Source organism: Balaenoptera borealis (genome assembly GCF_965194805.1).
Source record: "Balaenoptera borealis genome assembly, chromosome: X".
Classification (NCBI taxonomy): Eukaryota; Metazoa; Chordata; class Mammalia; order Artiodactyla; family Balaenopteridae; genus Balaenoptera; species Balaenoptera borealis.
Window position 1 is genome coordinate 48,233,429 of NC_138881.1, and position 12,338 is coordinate 48,245,766.

Sequence of the window (12,338 nt, forward strand, 5' to 3'; positions counted from 1 at the left end):
TCTTCTCTTGTGTTTCCCCCTAAAGAATTTCCTTTAGCATTTGTTGTAAAGCTGGTTTGGTGTTGCTGAATTCTCTTAGCTTTTGCTCGTCTATAAAGCTTTTAATTTCTCCATCAAATTATGATATCACGTATATGTAGAATCTAAAAAAAAAGCTACAAATGGACTTATTTACAAAACAGAAGTAGAGTCACAGATGTAGAAAACAAACTTATGGTTACCAGGGGATAATGGGGAAGGAGTAAATTGAGATATTGGGATTGACATTTACAAACTACTATTTATAAAATAGATAACTAAAAAGAACCGGATGTATAGCACAGGGAAGGTTACTCAATACTCTGTAACAGCCTATATGGAAAAAGTATCTAAAAAAAAAAAGATAAGAGTGAATATATGTACATGTATAACTGATTCACTTTGCTGTACACCTGAAACTAACAACATATTGTTAATCAACTACACACCAATAAAATTTGTTTACAAAATAAAAAAAAATTAAAAATAAAATTGCATTGAAAAGAATAAAATTTGGAGGAATAAATTTAACCAAGGTTGTGAAAGAACTATATTCTGAAAACTATATGATATTAATTAAGGTAATTTAAGATGATACAAATAATTGGAAAGATATCCCATGTTCATGGACTGGAAGAATTGATATTGTTAAACTGGACATTCTACCCCAAATAATCTATCGATTTAATGAAATCCCTATCAAAATACCTATGACATTTTTCACAGTACTAGAACAAATAATCCTAACATTTTCATGGAATCATAAAAGATACCAAATAGCCAAAACAATTTTGAGAAAAATTAACAAAACTGGAGGTATGTGCTCCTTGACTTCAGAATTCAACACTACAGTAAACAAAAGAGTATGATACTGGCCCAAAAACAGAAACATAAATCAATGGAACAGAATAGAGAGACTAGAAATAAACCCAGGCACATAAGGTCAATCTATGGTAATTGAGGCAAGAATATACAACAGGAAGTATATATTCTAAGTGGTATTGGGAAAACTAGACAGCTACACGTAAAAGAATGAAATTATATCATTTTCCCATGCATATGCAAAATGGATTAAAGACCTACATGTAAAACCTAAAACCATATATCTCCTGGGAGAATACATAGGCAGTACACATTTTGACCTAAGCCTTTATATATATAGGCACCTCAATGTTCATAGCAGCAATATTTATAATACCCAAGATATGGAAGTAACCTAAATGTCCATTAACAGAGGAATGAATAAAGAATATATATATATTCCAGCCCTTTAAAAAAGAATGAGAATTTTCCATTTGTAACGACATGGATGGACCTGCAGGATATTATGCTTAGTGAAATAATTTAGATAGAGAAAGACAAATACTGTATGTCACCACTTATATATGGAATCTAAAAAAATGAAACAAATGAATGAATGTAACAAAACAGAAACAAACTCATGGATGCAGAGAACCAACTAGTGGTTACAAGTGGGGAGAGGTTTGGGGAGAGAGGAAAGATTGGGGTAGGGAATTAAGAGGTACAAACTACTATGTATAAAGTAAATAAGCTATGAGATTGTGTTGTACAGCACAGGGAATATAGCCTATATTTTATAATAACTTTTCTTTTAACACCTTTATTGGAGTATAATTGCTTTACATTGTTGTGTTAGTTTCTGCTTTATAACAAAGTGAGTCAGCTATACATATACATATATCCCCATATCCCCTCCCTCTTGCGTCTCCCTCCCACCCTCCCTATCCTACCCCTCTAGGTGGTCAAAAGCCCTGAGCTGATCTCCCTGTGCTAGGCGGCTGCTTCCCACTAGCTATCTATTTTACATTTGGTAGCGTATATATGTCAATGCCACTCTCTCACTTCATCCCAGCTTACCCTTCCCCTCTCCATGTCCTAAAGTTCATTCTCTATGTCTGTGTCTTTATTCCTGTCCTGCCCTTAGGTTCTTCAGAACCTTTTTTTTTTCTTTTAGATTCCCTATATATGTGTTAGCATATGGTATTTGATTTTCTCTTTCTGACTTACTTCATGCAAGGATGCTCAACATCACTAATCATTAGAGAAATGCAAATCAAAACTACAATGAGCTATCACTTCAAACCGGTCAAAATGGCCATCATCAAAAAATCTACAAACAATAATTGCTGGAGAGGGTGTGGAGAAAAGGGAACCCTCTTGCACTCTTGGTGGGAATGTAAATTGATACAGCCACTACGGAGAACAGTATGGAGGTTCCTTAAAAAACTAAAAATAGAACTACCATATAACCCAGCAATCCCACTACTGGGCATATACCCTGAGAAAACCATAATTCAGAAAGAGTCATGTACCACAATGTTCATTGCAGCACTATTTACAATAGCCAGGACATGGAAGCAACCTAAGTGTCCACCAACAGATGAATGGCTAAGAAAGATGTGGCACATATATACAATGGAATATTACTCAGCCATAAAAAGAAGCAAAATTGAGTTATTTGTAGTGAGGTGGATGGACCTCAAGACTGTCATACAGAGTGAAGTAAGTCAGACAGAGAAAAACAAATACCATATGCTAATACATATATATATAATAACTTTTAGTAGAGTATAATCTCTCTCTCACTCTGTGTGTGTGTGTGTGTGCGTGTGTGTATCAATATATCAAATCATTATGTTCTACACCTGAAAATAATTTACATTCTAAATCAACTATACTTCAGTATAAATAAGAGGAATGACAATTAAACTTAGTACTATATAATACCAACAGTGCACATAACTCAATTGAAGACAACATATATATCCATGATCAGATTTAACATACACAAACAATGACAATTTTGTTACAACTGACAGTTAAACTACAATTTTAAGACAGTCCTGATTTTTAAATGTGCATCTTTTAAAAAGTTGGTAATTGGACTTTATAAAAATTAATAACTCTCCATTTCAGAAGACAACATTAAGAAAAGAAAAAAAGCAAGCAAAGGAATGGGAAATTATATTTGAAATACTTATGTTTTACAAAGAATTTTTATCTTAACTAATTTAAGGAAAATAGTGCATCATAAAATCTGTGAAATATGGTCTTATTATTACCCATTTTATAGATGGTTAACGTGAGTCTCAGAGGTAAGGTAGCTTACCTAAAGTAACACAGCTAAAAATGGCAGAACCAGGATTCAAACGGAAGCATTCTATCTCCATGTCATGGATTCTTAACTTTTACACCAATGTTTTTTGTTTTTTTATTTTTTTTAACATATTGGAGTATAGTTGATTAACAATGTTGTGTTAGGCTCAGATGTACACCAAAGATTTTCAGTTATATATATATACATGTATTTATTCTTTTTGAAATTGTTTTCTCAGTTAGGTTATTACAGAATATTGAGTAGATTGCCCTGTGTGGTAAAGTAGGTCCTTGTTCATTATCTATTTTAAATATAGCAATGTGTATATGTCAATACCTAACTAACTCCTAATTTCTCCCTCCCCTTCACCTTTCCCATTGCATAACCATAAGTTTGTTTTCTAACCTGTGAGTCTGTTTCTGTTTTGTAAATAAGTTCATGTGTATCATTTTTTTAAAATTCCAAATATAAGCATATCATATGATATGTGTCTTTGTCTGACTTACTTCATTTAGTATGATAATCTCCAGGTCCATCCATGTTGCTGCAAATGACATTATTTCATCCTGATGAACATAGATTCAAAAATCCTCAACAAAATACTAGCAAACTGAATCCAACAATACATTAAAAGGATCAGACACCATGATCAAGTGGGATTTATCCCAGGGATGCAAGGATTTTTCAATATCCACAAGTCAATCAATTTGAAACACCACTCAACAAACTGAAGAACAAACACCATATGCATCAATAGATGCAGAAAAAGCTTTTAACAATATTCAACATGCATTTATGATAAAAACTTTCCAGAAAGTGGGCATGAAAGGAAATTACCTCAACATAATAAAGGTAATATATGACAAAGACACAACTAACATCAATCTCAATGGTGAAAAGCTGAAAGCATTCCCTCTAAGATCAGGAAGAAGACAAGGATGTCTACTCTCACCACTTTTATTCAACATAGTTTTGGAAGTCCTAGCCACAACAATCAGAGAAGAAAAAGAAAGAAAAGGAATCCAAATTGGTAAAGAAGAAGTAAAATGGTCACAGTTTACAGATGACATGATACTATACATAGAAAATCCTAAACATGCTACCAGAAAACTACTAGAGTTCATCAATTAATTCAGTAAAGTTGCAGGATACAAAATTAATACACAGAAATCTGTTGCATTTCTATACACCAACAATGAAAGATCAGAAAAAGAAATTAAGGAAACAATCCCATTTGCCATTTCATCAAAAAGAATAAAATACCTAGGAATAAACCTACCTAAGGAGGCAAAGAACCTATACTCTGAAAACTATAAGATGTTGATGAAAGTAATTGAAGATGACACAAACAGATTGAAAGATATACCATGTTCTTGGATTCAAAGAATCAATATTTTCAAAATGACTATACTACCCAAGACAATCTACAGATTCAATCCAAACCCTATCAAATTACCAATGCCATTTTTCACAGAACTAAAACAAAAAAATTTTTAAATTTGTATGGAAGAACAAAAGACCCTGAATAGCCAAAGAAATCTTGAGAAAGAAAAATGGAGCTGCAGGAATCATGCTTCCTGACTTCAGACTATACTACAAAGCTGCAGTCATCAAAACAGTATGGTACTGGCAGAAAACCAGAAATATTGATCAATGAAATAGAATAGAAAACCAGAAATAAACCCACACACCTACATTCAATTAATCAATGACAAAGGAAGCAAGACTATACAATTGGGAAAAGACAGTCTCTTCAATAAATGGTGCTGGGAAAACTGGACAGCTACATGGAAAAGAATCAAAGTAGAACATTCTTCAACACCATACACAAAAATAAACTCAAAATGGATTAAAGACCTAAATGTAAGACTGGATACTATAAAACTCTGAGAGGAAAACATAGGCAGAACACTCTGACATAAATCATAGAAATACATTTTTTGATCCAAGTACTAGAGTAATGAAAATAAGCAATATCTTTTTTGACCCACCTTGTATAGTAATGGAAATAAAAACAGAAATTAAAAAATGGGACCTAATTAAACTGAAAAGTTTCTACACAACAAAGGAAACGATAAACCAGGCAAAAAGACAACCCGCAGAATGGGAAAAAATAATTCCAAATGAATCAACGGACAAAGGGTTAATCTCCAAATTATACAAACAGCTCATGCAGCTCAATATCAAAAAACAAACAACCCAATCAAAAAATGGGCAGAAGACCTAAATAGACATTTCTCCAAAGAAGACATAGAGATGGCCAAGAGGCACATGAAAAGATGCTCAACATCACTAATTATTAAAGAACTCCAACTCAAAACTACAATGAGGTATCACCTCACACAGGTCAGAATGGTCATCACCAAAAAGTCTACAAACAATAAATGCTGGAGAGGCTGTGCATGAAAGGGAACCCTCCTACATTCTTGGTCAGAATGTAAATTGTTACAGCCACTATGGAGAACAGTGTGGAGGTTTCTTCAAGTCTACACCAATGGTTTTTAAACTTGAGTATGCATCAATATCATTTTGAGGGCTAGTTAAAACATTAATTTTTGGGCCCAAACCCTAGTGTTTCTGATTCAGTAAGTCTGCTTTAGGGCCCAATAATTTCCATTTCTAAAAAGCTCCTAGGTGAAACAGATGCTACTGCTCTAGGAACAATACTTTGAGAACCACTGAACCATGTCTTATTACTACCTAATGATTACTAGATACAGAAGAGGCTGCACCAAGTTGGGAAGTTGGACATTAGATTTTTGGTTCACATGTAATTTTGGTAGGCAATTTGTAAGTGGTCTTCTTATGATGACTAAACTTCTAAAGCTGTGTCTCAACATTTTTGGCCTCAGGTGTGGCTAGTGTTTGGAGAGCTATTGAAGAGGGCACCTCTTCTCTCAATTAAGTTTTGAAGAAAAAGAGAAATTATTTTAAAAATCTGTCTAGTTGTGGTATCCTCCATCAAACTCTCCATGTATGCACTGTAGTTACCTCTGATAGATGCTCAAATGTAATCTCTAAGTAACATGCCTAAGGTGGAGACTACCTAGATATGAAGCACCAATACATGAAATGAGTTTATAGTTCATCATAGGGTACCAACCACATTAACGATGAATCTCACAAGTGAGCCCCTTGTCTGTCCTCTAGAGTCTTTTCTCCATATAGCCTGTCACTCCTCTACGAAGAACCTTGAAAATCACTTCCAGTTACACTCAGAGTAAAAGCAAAAATGCTGTTAATGCCCTATATTTATCATAGGGCCTACACAAACTGCCTCCCAGCTCTATCTCTAGTATCATCCTCTATCATTCTATTAACTTTCCTACCTATTCACTGCTTCCTAGCCTCAATAAACTTGCTATTCTTTAAACATACCCATACATACTCATGCTTCAGGACCTTTGGAATTAATGTTTCCTCTATCTGGAATGCACTTTTCTCAAATATACAGATGGTTGGTCCCTCGTTCCATTCAGACATCTGCTTAAATGTCCTGCCAACCTTAAATAAAATGGTTATATCTGCTCAATTTCTTTCATATTCTCAATTGCATTAGAACCTATTTTTGAGACATGATATCCTTTATCATGTGATGTAGCTTAGGAACCTCTTCACACATACACACACACACACACACACACACACACACGGCACTTAAAAGCTATACACTTAGTAAATAACAGTTAGTTCATGACTAAAATACCATTATTGCACTTCTCAGATGGACTTTAATCCAGAAAAAAAATTACATGTGGTCACTTACAGTTCTGAGACAAGATGGAATAAATACACTTCTCCCTACTCCTCCTACAAAGTATAGCTTAAAACTCTGGATCTTAAATTTAAGAAAAATTTTAAAAATTAAAAAAAAATGAGAAGATGCACTTTTAAAGTGTAGAAGAAAGAAGGTGGGGTTGAAAATATTTTAAGAAATAATGGCTAAATTTTTCTGAAATTTGACAAAAACCACAAAACAACATATTCAAGAAGCTGAGAGAATGACAATCAGGATAACCCAAAGGAGTCATTATAGTCAAATTTTGAAGATTTAAGAGAAAGAAAAAATCATGAAAGCAACAAAATAAATATGGAACCTCATCTGTAAGAGAGAAACAATGAAAATGAGAGTAGATTTCTTATTAAAAAACATGGGGTCCAGATGGAAGTGGCATATTTTTCAAATGCTGAAGGAAAATAACTGACAACCCAGAATTTTATACCCAGCAAAAATATGCTTCAGAAAGGTATGATTTTAAAAACTACCTCCCAAATAAATCTCCATACCCAGATGGATTCACAGAAGAATTTTATCAAACGTTTAAGAATTAGCCCTAATTCTATACATAAAAAACATACAAAAGAATAAAACACACTGGTAAATGTGAAAAATATATACTCAGATTTAGAAAGATTGAACAATGTTAAAATATACAGCTACTAAAATGTGTTAAGAAATAGACAACATAAAAAGAGGTAAATTCAAAAAAATATAAAAGACAGGATTAAAGGATGTAATCTTTGTAGGCAATTGAAGATAATTTGATATGAGCATAAAATTGTATTATCCATGGGATATTTTATGTAAGCCCCATGTTAACCACAAAACAAACAAACAGAAAAAACATAATAGATTTAGGAAAGGGAAAAAAGGGAAGAGGAGAAACAGAGCAAACTACAAGGGAAAATCACCAATGTAGAAAAGTAGGCCAAAATAGAGAGGAAAGTAATAAAATACCTAGGAATAAAACTACCTAAGAATGGGGGTGGAGACAAGATGGCATACTAGGAGGATGCAGAGTTCGCATCTCTGCACAACTAGGGCACCTACCAGGCACCAGTGGGGGACCATGGACACATAAGAGGACAGGAGGAACCCCCAGCAACCAGCTTGCGGGATCATGGTACCCAGGCTAGAGGTCAGGCCCAAGCTCCTGTGGTGGGAGCTACAAGTCCAAAATGCTGGACTAACAGAGAAACTCAGACCCCAGGGAATATCAATAGGAGTGAGGCCTCTCAGAGGTCCTCATCTCAGCACCAAAAACCAGCTCTATCCAACTGCCTGAAAACTCCAGTGCTGGACATCTCAGGCCAAACAACCAGTAAGACAGGAATACAGAAACACCCATCAAAAAAAAAATGAAACGACAAAAAATTTGTTACAGAAGAAGGAGCAAGGTAAAAATCTACAAAACCAAATAAATGAAGGTGAAATAGGCAACATACCTGAAAAAGAATACAGAGTAATCATAGTAAAGATGATCCAAAATCTCGGAAACAGAATGGAGAAAAATACAAGAAACATTGAACAAGGATCTAGAAGAAATGAAGAGCAAACAAACAGTGATGAACAACATAATTACAGAAATTAAAAATGTTCTAGAAGGAATCAATAACAGAATAACTGAAGAAGAACGAATAAGTGACCTGGAAGATAAAATGGTGGAAATAACTGCCAGAGAACAGAATAAAGAGAAAATAATGAAAAGAATTGAGGACAGTCTCAGAGACCTTTGGGAAAACATTAAAAGCATGAACATTCGAATTACAGGGGTCCCAGAAGAAGAAGAGAAAAAGAAAGGGTCTGAGAAAATATTTGAGGAGATTATAGTTGAAAACTTCCCTAACAAGGGAAAAGAAATAGTCAATCAAGCCCAGGAAACACAGAGAGTACCATACAGGATAAACCCAAAGAGAAACATGCTGAGGCTTATATTAATCACACTATCAAAAATTAAATAAAAAGAAAACATATTGAAAGCAGCAAGGGAAAACAACAAATAATATGCAAGGGAATCCCCATAAGGTTAACAGCTGATCTTTCAGCAGAAACTCTGCAAGCCAGAAGGGAGTGGCAGGACATATTTAAAGTGATGAAAGGGAAAAACCTACAACCAAGATAACTCTACCCAGCAAGGATTCATTCAGACTCGACAGACAAATTAAATCTTTACAGATAAGCAAAAGTTAAGAGAATTCAGCACCACCAAACCAGCTTTACAACAAATGCTAAAGGAACTTCTCTAGGCAGGAAACACGAGAAGGAAAAGACCTACAATAACAAAACAAATGCCATCAAGAAAAAGGTAATAGGGACATACATATCGATAATTACCTTAAATGTAAATGGATTAATTGCTCCAACCAAAAGACATAGACTGGCTGAATGGATAAAAAAAACAAGACCCGTACATATGCTGTCTACAAGAGACCCACTTCAGACATAGGGACACATACAGACTGAAAGTGAGGGGATGGAAAAAGATATTCCATGCAAATGGAAATCAAAAGAAAGCTGGAGTAGCAAGTCTCATATCAGACAAAGTAGACTTTAAAATAAAGACTATTACAAGAGACAAAGAAAGACAATACATAATTATAAGGGACCAATCCAAGAATAAGATGTAACAATTATAAATATTTATGCATCCCACATAGGAGCACTTCAATACATAAGGAAAATGTTAACAGACAGAAAAGGGGAAATTAGCAGCAACGAAATCATAGTAGGGTATTTTAATACCCCACTTTCACCAATGGACAGATGATCCAAAATGAAAATAAATAAGGAAACACAAGCTTTACATGACACATTAAACAAGATGGACTTAATTGAAATTTATAGGACATTCCATCCAAAAAAAAAAAACAGAATACACTTTCTTCTCAAGAGCTCATGGAACATTCTTCGGGATAGATCATATAGTGGGTCACAAATCAAGCCTTCGTAAATTTAAGAAAATTGAAAATGTATTAAGTATCTTTTCCGAACACAATTCTGAGACCAGATAATAATTACAGGTAAACAATTGTTAAAAATACAAACACATGGAGGCTAAAAAATAAGCTACTAAATAACCAAGAGATCACTGAAGAAATAAAAGAGGAAATCAAAAAATACCTAGAAACAAATGACAGTGAAAACGTGACCACCCAAAACTTATGGGATGCAGGAAAAGCAGTTCTTATAGGGAATTTTATAGCAATACAATCCTACCTCAAGAAACAAGAAACATCTCAAATAAACAACCTAAACCTACACCTAAAGCAATTAAGGAACAAAGAAAAAAAAAAAAGAAACCCAAAGTTAGCAGAAGGAAAGAAACCATAAAGATCAGATCAGAACTAAATTGAAAAGAAATGAAAGCAACAATAAAAAAGATCAATAAAACTAAAAGCTGGTTCTTCGAGAAGATAAATAAAATTGAAAAACCATTAGCCAGACTCATCAAGAAAAAAAGAGAAAAGACTCAAATCAATAGAATTAGAAATGAAAAAGGAGAAATAACAACTGACACTGCAGAAATACAAAGGATCATGAGAGATTACTACAAGCACCTATATGCCAATAAAATGGACAACCTGGAAGAAATGGACAAATTCTTAGAAAAACACAATCTTCCGAGACTGAAACTGGAAGAAGTACAAAATATAAACAGACCCAAGAAGAGCACTGAAATTGAAACTGTAATTAAAAATCTTCCAACAAACAAAATGCCAGGACAAGATGACTTCACAGGCGAATTCTATCAAACATTTACAGAAGAGCTAACACCTATCCTTCTCAAACTCTTCCAAAATATAGCAGAGAGAGGAACACTCCCAAACTCATTTTACGAGGCCACCATCACCCTGATACCAAAACCAGACAAAGATGTCAAAAGAAAAACTACAGGCCTCTGATGAACAAAGATGCAAAAATCCTCACAAAATACTAGCAAACAGAATGCAACAGCACATTTAAAGGATCATACACCATGATCAAGTGGGGTTTACCCCAGGAATGGAAGGATTCTTCAATATATGTAAATCAATCAATGTGAGACACCATATTAAAAAATTGAAGAATAAAAACCATACGATCTTCTCAATAGATGCAGGAAAACCTTTTGACAAAATTCAACACCCATTTATGATAAAAACTCTCCAGAAAGTAGGCATAGAGGGAACCTACCGGAATATAATAAAGGCCATATATGACAAACCCACAGCCAACATCATTCTCAATGGTGAAAAATTGAAACCATTTCCTCTAAGATCAGGAACAGGACAAGGTTGCCCACTCTCACCACTATTATTCAATATAGTTTTGGAAGTTTTAGCCACAGCAATCAGAGAAGAAAAAGAAATAAAAGGAATCCAAATTGGAAAAGAAGAAGTAAAGCTGTCACTGTTTGCAGGTGACATGATACTGTATATAGATAATCCTAAACATGCTACCAGAAAACTACTAGTGCTTATCAGTGAATTTGGTAGAGTAGCAGGATACAGAATTAATGCACAGAAATCTCTTGCATTCCTATACACTAATGATGAAAAAACTGAAAGTGAAATCAAGGATACATTCTCATTTACCATTGCAACAAAAAGAATAAAATACCTAGGAATAAACCTACCTAAGGAGACAAAAGACATGTATGCAGAAAACTATAAGACACTGATGAAAGAAATTAAAGAGGATACAAACAGATGGAGAGATATACCATGTTCTTGGATTGGAAGCATCAACATTGTGGAAATGACTATACTACCCAAAGCAGTCTACAGATTCAGTGCAATCCCTATCACACTACCAATGACATTTTTTACAGAACTAGAATAAAAAAATTTCACAATTTGTATGGAAACACCTAAGACCCCGAAGAGCCAAAGCAATCTTGAGAAAGAAAAATGGAGCTGGAGGAATCAGGCTCCCGGTCTTCAGACTATAATACAGAGCTACTGTAATCAAGACAGTATAGTACAGGCACAATACAGAAATATTGATCCATGGAACAAGATAGAAAGCCCAGAGATAAACCCACGCACATAAGATCACCTTGTCTTTCATAAAGGAGGCAAAAGTATACAATGGAGAAAAGACAGCCTCTTCAATAAATTGTGCTTGGAAAACTGAACAGCTACATGTAAAAGAATGAAATTAGAACACTGCCTAACACCATACACAAAAATAAACTCAAAATGGATTAAGGAACTAAATGTAAGGCCAGACACTATAAACCTCTTAAAGGGAAAACATAGGCAGAACACACTATGACATAAATCACAGCAAGATCCTTTTGACCCACCTCCTAGAGAAATAGAAATAAAAACAAAAATATACAAATGGGACCTAATGAAACTTAAAAGCTTTTGCACAGTGAAAGAAACCTTGAACAAGACGAAAATACAACCCTCAGCAAGGGAGAGAATATTTGCAAAC

At 34.3% G+C, this 12,338-nt stretch overlaps 2 protein-coding genes across 6 annotated transcripts in view; one reads left to right on the forward strand and one right to left on the reverse strand.

The window, feature by feature from the left end:
* The window catches only part of KLF8 (KLF transcription factor 8), a 336,861-nt gene that overhangs the window by 157,708 nt on the left and 166,815 nt on the right, over window positions 1-12,338 (forward strand). The window lies entirely within an intron of this gene.
* The window catches only part of LOC309620349 (zinc finger X-linked protein ZXDB-like), a 962,758-nt gene continuing 950,420 nt past the window's right edge, over window positions 1-12,338 (reverse strand). The window contains exon 2 of the mRNA XM_082376576.1: window positions 1-12,338. This exon is cut by the window's right edge and continues 25,523 nt beyond it. The gene's annotated coding sequence lies outside the window, so the exon portion shown is untranslated.